The sequence below is a fragment of the Myiozetetes cayanensis genome, unplaced genomic scaffold (assembly GCF_022539395.1).
Source record: "Myiozetetes cayanensis isolate MyiCay16 unplaced genomic scaffold, myiCay2020 scf7, whole genome shotgun sequence".
Lineage (NCBI taxonomy): Eukaryota > Metazoa > Chordata > Aves > Passeriformes > Tyrannidae > Myiozetetes > Myiozetetes cayanensis.
The window spans coordinates 51,183,976-51,200,417 of record NW_026087964.1 but is presented as its reverse complement, the minus strand read 5'-3'; the positions used below and the strand labels follow the sequence as shown (position 1 = coordinate 51,200,417).

At 35.6% G+C, this 16,442-nt stretch overlaps 1 protein-coding gene across 3 annotated transcripts in view; it reads left to right on the top strand.

Annotated features, from left to right (window-relative positions):
* The window catches only part of CCSER1 (coiled-coil serine rich protein 1), a 650,601-nt gene that overhangs the window by 172,871 nt on the left and 461,288 nt on the right, over positions 1-16,442 (top strand). The window lies entirely within an intron of this gene.

The following is a 16,442-nucleotide window of genomic DNA, read 5'->3' as shown; positions in this document are numbered from 1 at the left end:
ACTTTCTGGTGTGTAAAAGTGTATGCTGTTGCTATACTGCAATTGAAGTTCTATTTGATAGACAGCCAGTGGTTGTATTTTATCATCTCACAAGGAAATTAAGGCAGGTTTGGGGCTCTCTGCTACCTTTGTGCAGCAGAAACATCAGTCTGAGGTAGTATTGTCTAAATGTTGAAGAGACAGGGGTGGGGTGGTGGGGGAGAAAGGGACCAGCGGATCATTTGTTTTTTAATTTAGAAGTCTGTGGCATGTGTATTAAAGTACAACCTCAATTCTTACAAATTTGATTTCAAAGCATAATTGCAGCATCAAATATAAAAATTAATCAACTGTGTTATTACTTGTGAACAATTAAAGCATCATAAAATGAAAAAATATGAAGGAAATATGCTTGTACATGTAATGCCAGGATTGTAAAGTGCTTAATTTGGTTAGAAAAATGTATTGTAGATTAAAACTAGAAAAACAGATCAAGTACATAGCAGATATGTATTTGTTTCACTTTCACAGTAATTTAATATCTCTGAAGCATAACATTCTGAAGCATTTATTAGTGACTTCTTTCTGTCATTGGAAGTGGGGGGAAAAGAGGGATGTGAGGGAATAAATAGGTAGATTTGTAGTTATGACTGCATGGTAAAGCTATTGGACTATGCTGTGCTGTTTTATAGGTCTTTGTACACTTCCAGTGAAAACATTTATCAGGTGTTCTCTTGAATAAGATTGGTGAAAAATAATAGTGTTTTTTTGGTGATGTTACAGGTTTTATTGAGGAGTTTTCTAGACCATGGATTCTGCAGAACATTCCTAAAAACCATCATCTTGTGCAGTGGCTGTATTAGAGTTAACTTTGTTAGAAAATATCCTAATCTTGAGTTGTATTATCATGATCTAAATAGGAATATCATTGGAGCAAACATAAGTTTGATCAACATGCTGCTTAAAAATATCTAAAGTGCTTCATAGTGCTTCAACATGAGATATTACCTGCATCTTAGAGGGAATGAATTATGTGAAAGTATATATATACTTGCATGCTATGTTTCACATACCATCAGGGGGACTTCAGTTTTTATTTTGCCAGACTAAATGTGGAGAGATGCTCCAGAAGTATTCATAATCTAAATATTAGTATTTCTAAGAGGAAGATTTGATCTGTTTTGCAGAATAAAAAAGAAATATTAGATAAGAACAGAAATAATTTCAAGAAGAAGCTCCTTATCCCCACCTCTAGGTACAGTTTGTTTTGTTCTTATTTTTTCCTGGAGGTAACAAAGAAATAAAGGCAATATCCCTTGTTCTCTCCTATGTGCATTTCCAGTGTATCTGTGAATAGCCCTGGGAGCAGGGATTTTAGTAACCTATCAAAATGAGTATTGAATACATTATTTTTACTTAGATGGATTTGGTGGCAGCAGAGGTGCAAGGCTATAGCTAAAAAGGTGAAATGATCCTATTGCTCTTTTTTTTTTTTCTCTTCACTCTTGTGGCTTTTTCCAGTCAATACACTTGCTATGGTAGCCACCATATGGGATATATAAAACACCTGCAGCTTAAAAAAAGACAACCCTGAAAAGCAAAATGGGAAATGGGGATGTAGGAAGCAGAGGAGTTGAAAGTGAAAGGACTATGCATCATCTTACTGGGACACATGCAGCATCGGTGCGGTTGGATCAAGGCATAAATTTGCAATTATATTGCAGTAAAGTTAAGCTGTAAAGACAAAATATTGTACCAAGTAGCAGTGAATTTAGAAGAGCTGAATGCTGCAAAACCTATCCCTACAGTTATGAAGTGAGTAGAAATGAAGTTCTTCCTCCAGTGCTCCAGGAGCAGGATTAATCTCTGATATACTAATATCAGCTGGCCCAGCTGCTTTTTTCAGTGGTAGGTGCAGTAACCACCATGTAAAAAATTCACTGAATGTTTGTGAGGGGAGAATATTTTTTGGTTTTCTTTTTCATGTCCTGAATCTCTCTAAGTATTTCACGTGCTTTCAAATTCATTTACTAGGTCTTTGTGGATACAGTAGGATTTCATTCCAATTGTTTTGATTACAAGTTGTTTTGGTTATTTTAATCCTCTCTTTATCATTATATAATGGAGTAGTATGTAGCTTTTGTTGCACATAAAAGATATTTGCTACATCTACATTGATTAAATGCACAATAGCATGTATTGCAAATGTTTCCACCTAATAATAATAATCCAGATTTAGAGCTTCCATCGCAGCAGCCCACAAGATCAGCTTGCATACAGCTCTAATAAATATCTCCAAAAAATAGAAACAGGGAAAGGAAAAAAGACACCAGTACTTGCATTGTAAGTGTGAGTTGGCTTTTGCAGGTGCAAGGACTTATACATCAAAATATGACATAGGCTACAACCCCTTTTTCCTCCCAGATCAACTGTTTTATATGTTCAGTGAATCTCCCAAAGGATTCCTATGATAAGCAAGACAAGTAGGAAGAGGGAAATACAGATTGGAGATTATTAGGAGTGAGCTATTGGGAAAAATCAAGGGAAGCACAGGCAGGGGAAAAACAGGGGTAGCTTTGAGGTAAGCTTTTCCATGTTTTAATCATAAAACTATACTCCAAACTATACTCTTGGTAAAACTCTTTATCTATCTGGTTTTTTGTTTGTTTATATAAAAAGCCTGTAGGGTATTCATCCAAAAGTATGGTGATGTTTTTCTAATTGTTGTACTTACCTACTGCTCCATCCCCAGCCTTTTATTCAAATTTTTAAATATTGATTTTTTCAGGAGTCAATTACCTTTTTATGATGTCCTTTTGTATAATCAACATCTTCATATACAATTTTAGTATGTACCCAGATTGCTACTTTAGAAGATACTGAACTGAAACGGACTCATCTCTCCTGGCAGCGGTAGGTGCAGAAGGGACAGAAACCTCAGATAAGAGCCACAAACCAACCTGGAATTATCATTATGAAGACTCAGAATGAAAAAGCTTCTTTTGCTTTAAAATATACTTCTTTTAATTTTGATTGCATCGATCTGAAAGGTCTCTTGCAAACAATTTAAAGACAGGACAGGAAAAACAGAAGTCCTTTTCGATAGATTAACAAAATGGTAAGGTGATGACAAATTATTTTGTCCTACAACAACCCCCAATTAATGGGGCTGTATTTTTGTAATCCCTTTTAAATCGTAATCTAATGTTGCATTCTTATTTTTCTATTCCTTATCTGGACCTGTGTAAATAGAAATTACTGATATTTTTGACTGGAAAAATGTAAATGTTCTACATAAACGTTTTCAGATATATGGTCCAGATAACCATTGCTAAACTTGATTCCTTATTGTCAATTCTGACAAAGTGTGTTACAATAGTCCAAAACAGATGAATAAAACCCTCCTTATTTTCTTGTCCAAGGAACAAGAAAGCTTGGGATAACTCATGGAGGAGCTAGAAAATAACATTTCTGGGTCAATGAGAAAGCACAAGGATTCAGAAGTAGGTTTACCTATTACTTTCTAAGTCTTGTGCTGGTGATGTGGGAAGAAATATACATAGAAATAGCGTACAGAATACATTTTACTTTGATAGCAGATGGACTTGAAATGGAATAATGCAAGTAAGGTGTGTAATAATAAATACTATTTGCAATTGTTTTCAAGTTCTCTAATCTTCAACTGTTCTGCAGATTAAAATTACACTGTGCCATTAAAATGAGAGAGTAAATACTATGCTGCTACGAACCAGATTATTTAAGAAAATTTAAGAAAGGAAATCGTCATTCTTCATTTATTGTCCCAGGAGTTCATTTTTTTTTGAAGATGTTCCCTAAAACCAGGAATAAATTCAGAGAGCTTGGAATTTAGTCCAGATCTCTTACAGGAATGAATCGTAAAGCTGAGAAGTTGAGAAAGGAGTCATATCCTCGTTCAGGTATGAGCTCTAGCAAGGATTGTTTATCCTCATATTTAAAATTGAAGTTACTAAAATTCATCTGTTCAAAATAATATTTAATGCTTCCAGCATTGTGGTATCTATGTTCTTCTTCCTGAATTATGTTATTACTGTGTTACTACATACTGAAATGCAGTAAAAGGCTTTACATTTCAAATTATTGAAAGCAAACCTGAATTTATAATAAATGCCTGATAGACTTCAGGGAATCCATAATTCAGATGGCAACAGAACACACTGATTCCAGCTACAATAACAGATTATATTTGAAAAGGCACCAATTAAATACAAAGAATGGCTTTGGTTACTATGGGAACAGTTAAAGAAAGAGTTTTCAGCATTGCGAGCCACTGTGTGTATACAAGAGAAATTATGTTTTTCTGGATCAGAGAAGCTATGAAAATCTTTCCTAGAAAAGGGCTAAATAGTATGAAATATTTCAAGCAAAAGCTTTTAAATACCTCTGTACAATATGTTGCTGTTTTTGTGTTCTTCCTGCTTTACCTCCATTTTTCTGCCACTAGTTTTTGGAGTTAGAGTTTTTTGAATTGCGTAGCAAAAAGCGCTTTGGAAAGAGGATTAGTGAATGAAAGAGCCATGTGGATGAGTTAATTTATTTCTGGGACTGTTTACAAGAGATCTAATCCTATCTCATAAATCTTACTCAGATGAAGGCATTTGTAGTGTAGATTCACACTTTCTTTCACATACTTTTCTCTTTATTCTCTTAACCTGAAAATAATGAATGCACATGTTAGAGGAGAAGAAGTACAGAAAATTATCAAGTCTGTAATTAACTAAAGCTTAAGGGCTTTCGAATAGGATGCACAGTCACATTATGTGTGCAGTATTTAATAATAGTGCTAAACCAGGTATTAACCTCATTATTTTTATTAGTTTTTGGCTCTAAACTTTATCAATGATACCTCAGTTTTTATATTTGTAAAAAAAAAAGAATAATGTCAGATGGGTACTACTTAGAGCATCAACTTTGCAGTGGACCAAATTTTAAAAGTATTTAAATATCTTTTATACTTGATCTAAATCAGAGATTTTGTTTATCTATTGAGGAAGCTTCAAAAGCTTTATCAGGAATGATCAGTTTTGTACAGAAATTGGCACAGTCTGCAAGACTTTGGATCATCTGAAATGTGGTCCCTTGAAGTAAAAGAAACTGTACTTGAAGTCATTTCATGATATGACAATGAATTTAAAAAGGAGAATGTTCTTTGATTTATTTTAAAATAAATAAACTGTCCTAAAAATATATTGTGTATTATCAGCTGTTATTTAAATACATATTAAACAATACTGTGCTATTTCTGTGTATCTTTCAAACTCCAGATACAGGAATGTGCTGATATTGAACTAAAAACCAGCAGTTAAATAAATTCTTTAAATATGTCATGTAATTTTCTGTACTTACTTGAGAAGTGAGAGTGCCCACCTCATGATTCTAGGTACACTACAGCTTTTTTATTTTTAATATTGAAGCAAGAGTACTATATATTAAGAAAAACATGCTTGGGGCACTAAGGATACATACTTAAAAATCTCAACTTTTATGAGATTATTATTTTAGATTCATATATATATATGAATCAGATATACATGAGATTGATAAGCAGCATTTTTCACAGTTGTATATGAGAAAAAACAACGACTCTGTTGGTAAGGGAAATAATTCTGTAACCTTACTGAGAGACCTGGGACTAACAGTTGTATGTGCAATGATGAGTGAGGGGAAAGTCTCTAGATTTAGACTAGTTTTTGCCTTATGTACCTGTGTATGTAGGTCTGACATTTTACAAATCACCATTAAAAAGCAAGGAAGTGTTTTGTATCCTGCAACCAGAGTGTTATGAACCAAAATTTTCTGTATTCTACATTTTTGGGAAAACACGTCTCTTAGCAATTGATTTTCACTTTCACCCACATTCAATTGTTTAGGTCATTTTGTAACCTCTAACTTCAAATGGTTGTCAGGAACAAACGAATACAAAACTAGTAGGGGAGATAATGCTGGATAGCTCACTGGCCTTCTCAACTTTGCAGATATTCATTGGCCTTGACATCCTCCTCCACGGAGAAGGAGACAAACAAGCTGTGTTACAGATGGTTTTGTGCTGATCTGTGTTAGTTGTCCTCTGTGAAATTCCCACTGAGCACCACTGCAGAGGCCACAAGCTCCAAATGTATAGCTGCCATGACTGTTATGTGCTGCTTCATCACCATCCTGAGCCTTTTCAAAGCCATCTTGAAAAGCTGATGAAATTAATTTTAATGAGGATTGAGACAAATCTGTTGTGCCGCCTGCAGACAAATTGCTACCTGAACTGAAATGAGTTTAGTGCTCAGCATTATCTTCTTGAAATACTTCCTCATATGAGCCCTGTTTCCAATATCTAACCTGGTAGTACCAGTGATAGGGGAGAGATCAGTGAGGACGGGCACTGCTCAGCCTGTGCCACAGTCTGTGGCTGAGAGGAACAGGCACGGATTGGCCTTCTCCAACGGAAGAATACCTTTTGTATCACTGAGAGAAGGCAAGGGCTGTTTTTCTTTGCCTGTTGACAGCTGCTTCAAAGATGACCTCAGAGCATGTCAGAAAAAGTAATAAAAGACAGACAGGAAGCCTGGCTTTAGACAAGAAAAGATAATGAGTATGTTTTTATAGATTGCTTTCCTCACTTGTGTGGGAGAAAGCTAACTCAAGTCTAGACATTGCTAAGGATTCAGAAGCGGTGTTACAGGTACTTGGGTGATTTTGGCCAGTCAATATATCATAAAATAATAAGTTTATTTTTGATGAAGTAAAAGCAACCTTGCATCTGTTAATCTTATAGATGGCATTGACCTGATTTACCGCATTTACCTGTTTTCTTAAATGGCCTTTGCAAAGTTAGTAAAGTGAAAAATGGATCTTTCAGAAAGCCCTTATTTTTGCTAGCAATGGCTATGGAGAAAGCACACTTCTGTGGAAAGTCTGGTAGAGTCATTCTTATGGGACCAGATAATTAATTAATTTTTATAAATCTCATCTTAAAAATAGGTATTTGTGATTTTCCTACATATCCTTAAACAATAGTTACTTTTCTATGCTGCAGTTTGCTTAAAGTGAGGTGAAGGAAGCAGTGATCCTAAATTCTGAACTAATCTTCTCTAAGCCCTGGATATTTTCTAAAATATTTTCCAAATATAACCTCCTTATTATTTAAATGGAATAAAGTCAGTGGTAAATGGTCAAAAATAAGAGCAGAGATTATAAATGAGTTTACTTAATAATACATCACGCTGCCCTGTGAATATCTTCATCATCTTCATCACCTGCTTTTGGAGGCAGTGAAAATTTCAAATCTATTAGGGAATATGTATTTTTGGGGGTCTTTGTATGACTATACGTGAGGTTCATAAGGGTGAGTTCTGTTGCCTGCTTTCTCTTTATATCAGTGTAAAACCAGAATAATGACCCAGGCTCAGTGACCCAGGTTATGCAGGAGTTCACTAATTTTATCAACTTGTTGATTTTTGTTGGGGCAAATGGGGAGAAATACTTCACATGAAATGGGAAACCTGTGCTATCTGCACTGGATTCACGTGTACCTTGCCAATAAGGCTGTCCAAGGCACTTCCATTGCTTATCCTCAGGAGGTCTTGTCCCATAACAGAAAGCTGCACAGATATTTCTTGAATTAATATATGCAACTATGTCTGCAGATATCAGTGGTTCAATATAATGCCATGACAAGAAATCTAAAATATGTGAGCAACCTTCCTTGGACTCTAGAAACAAGAAGTTATCTTAGGACTTTCTTGTTCACTTGTTTTACTAAAACCTTGAGTATTTTAGCTTGAATGGAATGCTACCTGAAGTGATTGGAGTATGCCTGCATAATGATATGCTGTCAACTAACTATCTGGAAATAGTAGCAGATTCATTATTTTTAGTTTTTTTTTTTTCTTGATGTAGTTGATCAGTTTTTGTCGTAGCCCTTTTTCTATAGATTCTATAGGAAAGAGCTCGATGGTTTATTTATATTACACTCATTAGTGTATCAGGTAGACATTCTTCATTGCTGACGGTGAACAGAAGAACAAATGATAATCTTTCTTCAAGTGTGATTTTTTTTTTACTGGAAGATTTAGCAATTGATCATTTTGATATAGCTAATATGTTTTGTGAGACATCTAATCTTGAATCTATGCTTGCTTATGTTAGGACATTCTTTTCTAACAATGTTACGTATTTTGTGCCTGTTGCTGAAAAAATGTGCTTCAGCCCTGTCTATCTTGTGAATGCTGATGAGCAGAAAGCAGGTTTGCTGTCTTGATTTCTGCTCCTGAGGTTTCTTGGGGTTATGAGTCCCATTGTATATTGATGACACAGGGATAAAGTTGTTCACTCAAGCACACCTATGAAAAATTCATGTCTGTTCTAAAGATCTGTCACTTTAGATGCATATTGGTGGCTGTGTGAGCCCTTCACATCGTGTATTGTTCAAAGGCTGTATTTTTTTAAATTCAGTTCAGAATGGCTATATCCATCTGCCAAAGCAAAAATAAAGAAAAACTTTGGGTCAACCAAAATTTATAGGGAAACTTTGATTAAAGAAGATCATGCCTGTCCTGAGGTTGCTACTTCATCCAGGTAGTGATGAATTAAGATAGTTAAAAGTAGGAACTTTAAACCATGACTTATATAGTTAGATAAATATAAATGTGGCAGCTGTTATACTGTCTTCAAAAGACTAATTCCAATCTCCCTATTCATATATTAATGCAAATAGAGTGGTAAAGCGGTTGAATGGTTGAGATTTGCTTTGTAGACTTTAATTTCTTGACATTCAAAAGTCTCTGTATTTAATGATAAAATGCCACATACTGCATTATGCTGAATGTTTTTGCCCACTAATTTGTACTGGCCAAGAGTAGTGCTGCTTCTCTGGCTTAAAAAACCTAGTAGGGAACAGGTATCCTTATACATATGTGTGCTTGTGAAATGGGGGCCTTTACCATATATGAATAGTACCTTTTGAAATAAAGTAGCTATTGCTTTTTACTCTCTTCCTGGAAATAGAGAATTTGGGTGTTGTTTGTTTGTTTGTTTGTTTTGTTGTTGTTTTTCCTAAAATACAGTGGTTATGTGCATTAGAACATTATAAAGTCAACAAAGTTCATGAGAGCTAGTGGGATTCATGTGCATGCTTTGGTGCTCAAATCCCCCACTGAAAGAGAGAAGAAGTAAACACAGAAGATTTGAAAATTCTCTTCTGTATTACTTGAATGTCTGAAAGTCATAGATTCTGATGTATTGAGTTTTGCACAAAATATAACTTAGCATAAATGCACTTTTATCTGAAGTCTGAAAGTGTCATAATGAAGTTAATATATGTTAAAAATTCAACTACAGTATTATGAAGATCTGCATAGTTATTCAAATTTAAGCAAATGAAAGTCCATTGAAATTTAAGCCTGTGCATAAATCTTTGTAGCAAGCTTGTGCTGTTTTATCCAGTGTTCTTTCATTCAGTAAAGTAGCTGGGATGATACATGTCTGTGAAATGGAAATATTAGTGCATTTGTGTGGCAATGTTTAAAGAACTTTAGAGAAAACGTACTGAAACACAGAAATTAAATATAAAAGCATTCTTATTTCCAACAGAACTAGCCATAAATTTTCAACTATGGGAAGATACAAAGGACAAAACTGTAATTCAAACAGATAAATGTTGTGTCCTTGCAAAGAGTGGACCCTCTTTTTGTTTTAAATAATTTAAACTATTTCTTTCTTTTGAGTTGAAGATTGTAGAAAGATAAAATCTCTTGTACCACGTTAACCATTAAAAAGGAATTTGGAGATCTCTTACCTTTTCTGTCCTTCATTACACTGAACATTTAAAATTCACTTTTGATATTAATCATACTTAAAAATCCATTTGCTCCCCATAGTGATTTCACTAGGAAAGACTCGAATCTTTCAGGGTAATGAAGTTCTAACTAAGTATTAGTTATTAGATACTTAAGATCTTACTTTTTTCCAGATGGGGATGCTTAATCTGGATCTTTACCACTTCTGATGGGTACAGATTCCAAATCACATTCTGAAGAAGCTGTACAGCTTTCCCAGGCAAATCATCTTCTGCTGGCTCCAAACCTTATTCATTGTGATTTGGCACTGCACTAGACCCTTCCAGCAGTAAGAGAGTTTTAACCTTCAGTCTTACAGCCTATCAGAGCATTTAGGGAAATATTTCTACTTAGTTGCAGTTATCTTGAACTGGAAGTCGAAAACTGACAGCAGTTTTCTGATTTCATGCAGCATCTACTTGTACTATAGTTATTCTCAGCTATAAAAGTAAGGTTCATGCCTGCCTTATTCCACCCTGTTCCTCATCCCAACCCCACCTAATCTCAGGGTGGGGCTGGAATGACCACTCAGCTGCTTGCTTCAGCATCACTTGGGAGCAGAAACAGACAATCTGAGGGAGACAAGTGAATGTCCAGAGTGGGGGAATGAGGAAGAAAGTTGCAAAAGTGTAATTGCTTTCAATAGAATAAAAGCGTTTGTTTTCTTTGTTCCCCCTCCCCTTTTTTTTTCAATGGCAAATCTACTTCTTGGAACTTTTCTTGGGACTTTTTGACCTCATGGTCCTAATACCTAGCCAAGCACTATGTAGCAGATTTATGGATTTACAGCTCTGAGTTCCAAAAAGATGTTGTGATGAGAACATGGTAACAGATGTGTTTTAAGTTGATTGACATGTTTCAGGCTAAAAGCACAAGTTGTTGTTTACTGTATTTACTCTTCCCAAACATTTATTTTCATGGATTTTGAGGTGCTAAAAAATGATGTAGAAAATTTAGCATGATACAGTAGATTTTAGCAGAAGTGGGATTTTTGTAGAAAATCAGCACCCTTGAATAACAAAACAGAATAACCAACGGAGTTTACTACTCTTCACATCTTTTCTTTAGATTTGCTATGTAAAATTAATCCTTCTGTGACAATCATTAAAACAAACATCCACTCATTATGAACGACCATTAAAATGAATCTTAACTATGAACAAATCTCAATACTCATTAAAATAGATCTCAGCTCATTACGAATTTTAGTATACAGGTTGAAAACAGAAGGACAAGAACATTTTTAAAAAGAAAAATCAGGTGTCATAGCCTTTTCTGATTCTCTTACTTCCTCATCAATGAGGGGCCTAGGAGTGCAGAGGGAAGGAGATACAGCTGACCCCAACTGACTAGGAGGATGTCCCAGACCATTTGTTTTAGTACTCAGTATATAAAGCTGGTGGAAGAAGGAGGGAGGAGGGATGTTTGGAATGATAGCGTTTGTCTTCCCAAGTGGCTGTTGAGCATGATGGAGCCCTGCTTTCCTGGGGATGCCTGAACACCTGGCTGCCCGTGGGAAGCAGTGAATTAATTCCTGGCTTTGCTTTGTTTGCATGGACAGCTTTTGCTTTACGTATTAAAATGTCTTTATCTCAAACCCATGAGTTTTCTAGCTTTTACTCTTCTGATTCTTTCACGGGTCCTGCTGGTGGGACAGTCAGTGAGGAGCTGTGTGGTGCTTAGTTGACAGCTGGGGTTAAACCACAGCAATCCTGCATGAACTGCTGATACCACAGCTCTCCACAACAGTGTTCCCTTAGCTGATTTTTCATGATGCTGCAGAAGTGTTTAGTCAAGTCTTACCAAAATCTTGGTGTATGGGTCCAGTTCCATACAGTGGAAACTTCAAAAATTGGATGTGTATTTGCTCTTAAAGTGGAAATACTCACCTTTTCTATTCAAAAAAGATACTCATACTGGCAGTTTACATCTTCTATGCAATTAAATTCTTCACTTTAAGACTTTGTTGTAACAGTATTTTTTTAAAGTGTCTTTTAGTCACTCTGCATCAAAATTTTCTCTGAAACAGTGTTCATATTCACTGTGAGTTAAATTCACCTCTGCCTGGTATGGACTTGAACTTTGTTCATTGTTTTGTTCTTCAAATGAAAGGAAATGGATCAATGGGAGTTAAAATCTGGCTCAGTTGAATAGGAGTTACGTGTGCATACCTGTGGTCTGAGTACAAGCCATTTATGTTCAATTAAATGTAGTGGTCTGAGTGCAAAACAGATCTGATCTCTGTTGCAATGCAGGAATGAGCAAATCTAGTTAAGCAAAAGAATAGAGAGTACTGTGTGGGATCTAAGGATATGGAGACATTGTTTGATGCATAACACTGGAACTTCATCTACACCAAGAATAAACTGTATAGATGACTCTAATTAATGCCGAGTTGTAGATTCAGGTACTAGTGAATTTTTAAAATACATAGAACACTTTTGTAGAAAAGAATGGCTCTGTACAAAAAGCATCAGCCAAAGACAGTATGCCTTTGTATTAACTCAGTTTTTAGATAAGCATTTAAAGCTATACTAGATATTTCTTAAGGTTTTAAAAGCTTGATATCTTCCTTGTAATGTCTGTTGTACTTTGTGGTGGACTTTCTTGGAAACACAATGATTGTATATATGCTTTATTAAAGCATGATTTTCTAAGGGAAGTTGTTTTAACGGGTGCAACAGGGAATGTAATGCCATCTTTTTCTTTTAAAATTATAGCGGTACTTTTACTCAAAGTAGTGCAATCTTTTTCAGGTGATTCAAGGAGGCTTTTTTCCAGAATAAAATCCAGATTTTATTTTGAAGTCTCATAATCTGTATTTGGCATATCCTGAGAACAGAACCTGAGAGAGTATTTATTCCTACTGAGATCAGAGGATATGGAAACTAATCTGTACCCTTAATGTTAGGGATAATCCATCCATGTTTCCTCTAAGGAACCTTTTATGGAATCCTATTAGGCAGATAATGAAAGACTCAAGTTTTTATCAGTCAAAGCTATTTTGGCAGTATTAAATATGGTTTAAAAACAAACCAAAAAACCCTGTGAAAATTGGTAAGAAGCCACATTCTGTGGTTTAAAATTTCATATTCTTCATCTGTCTGCAGTATATTCGACAATATACAGACAAAAGCAGAAAGCAGTCCCAACAGAGATGGTTCTCTATTAAGACAAAGACCCCCGCCTCCTCCCCACCCCCTTTAGTTGTTTTAGGACATTGGTCACTTTGGAGTTTCCTGATCTCCACAGTATATTTGATTTGCACAAATAACTGCAGAAAAATCATTATAATAAAACCTTGGGGTTTTACAAGGGTAAGATATGGCTGCTTTTTACTCAGCCTCGTTTGTAATGTAGTTCACGGCAGTTTGCATTTCCACTTCTCAAACACCACTGGTTACAGGAGCCATAGCCATTACATTTTCTTTGCATTGTGAAAGGTAGACCTATCACCCTTATTAATTTTTCTTCTGTAGAGGTTCATTTATGATAACCTAGTCAAAACTCCAGTTGATGTCCAGTGTGCTTGGCAGTAATTGCACAGGTGGAATTTCCTAAAATGTCACTGGACAAGGAAATAGAAATTTATAATTTTATTTATAAAATTGAAGTGTATAGGTTATTTTGTTTAATATTTGCTTACTTAAACTTGGAGTGGCGAGGGTTTTGTGTGGTTTGTTTTTTTTTCTTTTTCTTTTTTCTTTAGACTCATTGTGATTGCCAACTAAAAAGGAATGTGGGGTTGGAGGTTTGTTTGTTTATTTGTTTGGTTTTTTTTAAATCCAGAATTCATGAGGTGCTCACTGAAGCAAAGTGATTATGTTAAGATGTTTTTTCTGCTTGTTGCAGTGAACTCATGCTGTTTGAAGGCCAACAATGTTGCTTTAAATCTCAATTTTCTCACTGTTGTGAGAAAATTATTTATTATAAACACATAAGGAAAAAAATCTTACTTGAAATATATCGGTATGCAAGATAAGAGTAGTGCTAAAATATTCCCTTGAAAGGTTTACTGTTGTTAGTATGCAGTAGTGTGCAAGATCTGAGGAGCAGAGAAGGCATTTGCCAGCGTAGCAAAATATAAAAACCTCATTAGTTTTGCATAAGATTTTTAGGTGGTGTATGACACACATAAAAATGCCATTTTGGAAAAAACTGCTTTCAGATGCTTTTTTGTGCCTTCTGTCCAGCCAGTGGAAATTGGTTGTTACAATCCAGTGCCTTTAGCTTGCTTACCTGCCTTCATGAGGATATTGTGCATTTGCTGTAGGGTTGCAGTAATATGAAGTGATGAGCTGTATAACCTAATTTAGCTCCAGAGAAAAGTCTTGTCCTTTCTCAAGAATTATTTGTTTTCATTCTGAGCAAGACGGTTTATGTTTAGGATATTCAAAACCCATGTGATGATGAACAGTGTAAGCAGATGGAATCTCTAGAAGACTGTATATGTTTTGTTCTGATTTGTGACTAACATCTAATGGAAAATAATTATTTCCAAGTTTGTGTATCTTGAATTTAGAAGTTGTGGATGTCTGATGGGAACATACATCATGTGAAGAATAGCTTCTGCCTTTTTAGATGTCAGGCATGCGTATGCCTACACAGATAAAACTCCTTGATGCAAATTCTGCCTTAGTTCAGATATATACAATGCTTTGGAAGCTGTTGAAAATTCACTTGGGTGATTGAAAATTCAAATTGGCCTCTGTTTTTTCCTTTTTGAAAGTAATGTAAAAATCATCTTCTGTGCAATAATCATAGTTTCATATAAAAGCATAAGCTCATGTGGATATATTTGACCTTAGGGGAATATCAGCAAAGATTAACATCAAGCAAAATAAATAAACCATTAGTTTTTTCACTGTCAAATCTGTGATTGGGCAAGAAGTTTTATTTTGTTACTGAAACATTTCATTGCTCTTAAATTTGTATTTATATCATATATTACATTATTATGTTGCCTCAGTATTTCAGTAGTACTGCAAAGTATTGTAGATGAAAAAATATGGTATTGCTATTCAGTTTCATATTAATTATTTCTAGTGCACATTGCCACATGCAATTGATAGTACTTGCTATAGTCAAGCAGAATTGAATGAAAAATCCCAAGCTTTGTCACAGAGTATGTTACTGAGCCCTCGATATTCACCTCTAACATGGCTATTTACAGGCTGTCTTCTCACTGCAAGTACATAGCTGGATCTTTTCCTCCGGATGGTAAAACCTTACTGAATATGAGAATTAGCTTGTTTTTATATTGACTAATTTTACGTATCTCTTGTGATTACGTGGGCCCCAATTCCTCTTCACAGACCTCTTTCTTGAAGTTGTGCCAATTGTGGATGTAAGCTATGTGTTTTTACCTTTATGGCTGTCCTAAATCAGAGTTTTGCCACCAGATTCCATTACCCATCACAAATGCAGTTTGTGTAAACTCCTTGCTCACACCTCTGCCTACTCACATTCATAGTAACCAAAACTGTTGCCGCCACCCACCAACTCTTCACATTTAAAACTTGGGTTTAGAAGCCTTGCAGTGTTAGGAAACCTTACACAATTACTTGAGCACCACGTTTGCCCAACTTCACTCTCCCAGCCCTGGCTCTCTGCTCCTCCTTATCTGTCCAGGACATACTACTGCAGTTTAAGATTGTGTGAAATTTACCTCATTCCCTTCTGGGAATAAATAAACTTAGCTCATAGAGGTCATCTTTATTTCACTGGGCATAAGAAGCGTTACAGTGCCTGACCTGGAGCGTGAGGGTGGAAGTGAAATACGCACGTACAACCTGTGCTTTTCTTCTGGTAGATCCCCATTGCGACAGCAGCACCTTGCCAAAGCTCCTGCCCTGGTGGCTATGTGGAGGAGACTGATGCTGTGAAATTGCATCAGCTGTTATGTTTTCAGTGAGGATCCCAGTGGTTAAAAGGATTATGATTGTAGAATTTTGTACCATTAAATGGATATGTGATATGCGCTGATATTTCTAATTTGCAATGACAATTGAATTTAATCCTGATTTACAGATGTATATTTTCCCAATTTACAAAGAACTCCAATAATGATGTTTTACTTGAAGATCAGAATACTGGCTTATATATTTCAAATTATTCTATATGAAAGCATGAACTCTTTTCGCTGCACTATAGTCTCAGTTCATGCTAGGAGTCAGATGGAGAGCCGCGTTCCTTGCCAAATGAGGGGATGGATTTCCAGAGAAGCCTAGGAAATTAATTACACTGGGCAGCAACCATCTGTATGGTGTATGGAAGCTAAACATGTAGCAAATATTTAAGGATGCAGATGCTGTGGACAAGCAGACGAGAGCAGTTGCCATAGCTGGGTTATGGTAATGTGGGAGATTTACAGGAACAGCACTGTGACACGGTAGACACACTGACAGAGTTGTGGGAGTGGTCTTAATATTCTGAAAAATCCCAAATCTGTCGACTTGAACATACTGATTTTTTTCAGTAATCATTTCTGTTATAATTATTAAAAAAAAAAAAAAAATTGTACAGGTGGAGTAGCATATCAGGAAATAGAAGGTACTTTTGAAGTCAAACATTGATGCCACCCTTTTCCCAAATTAA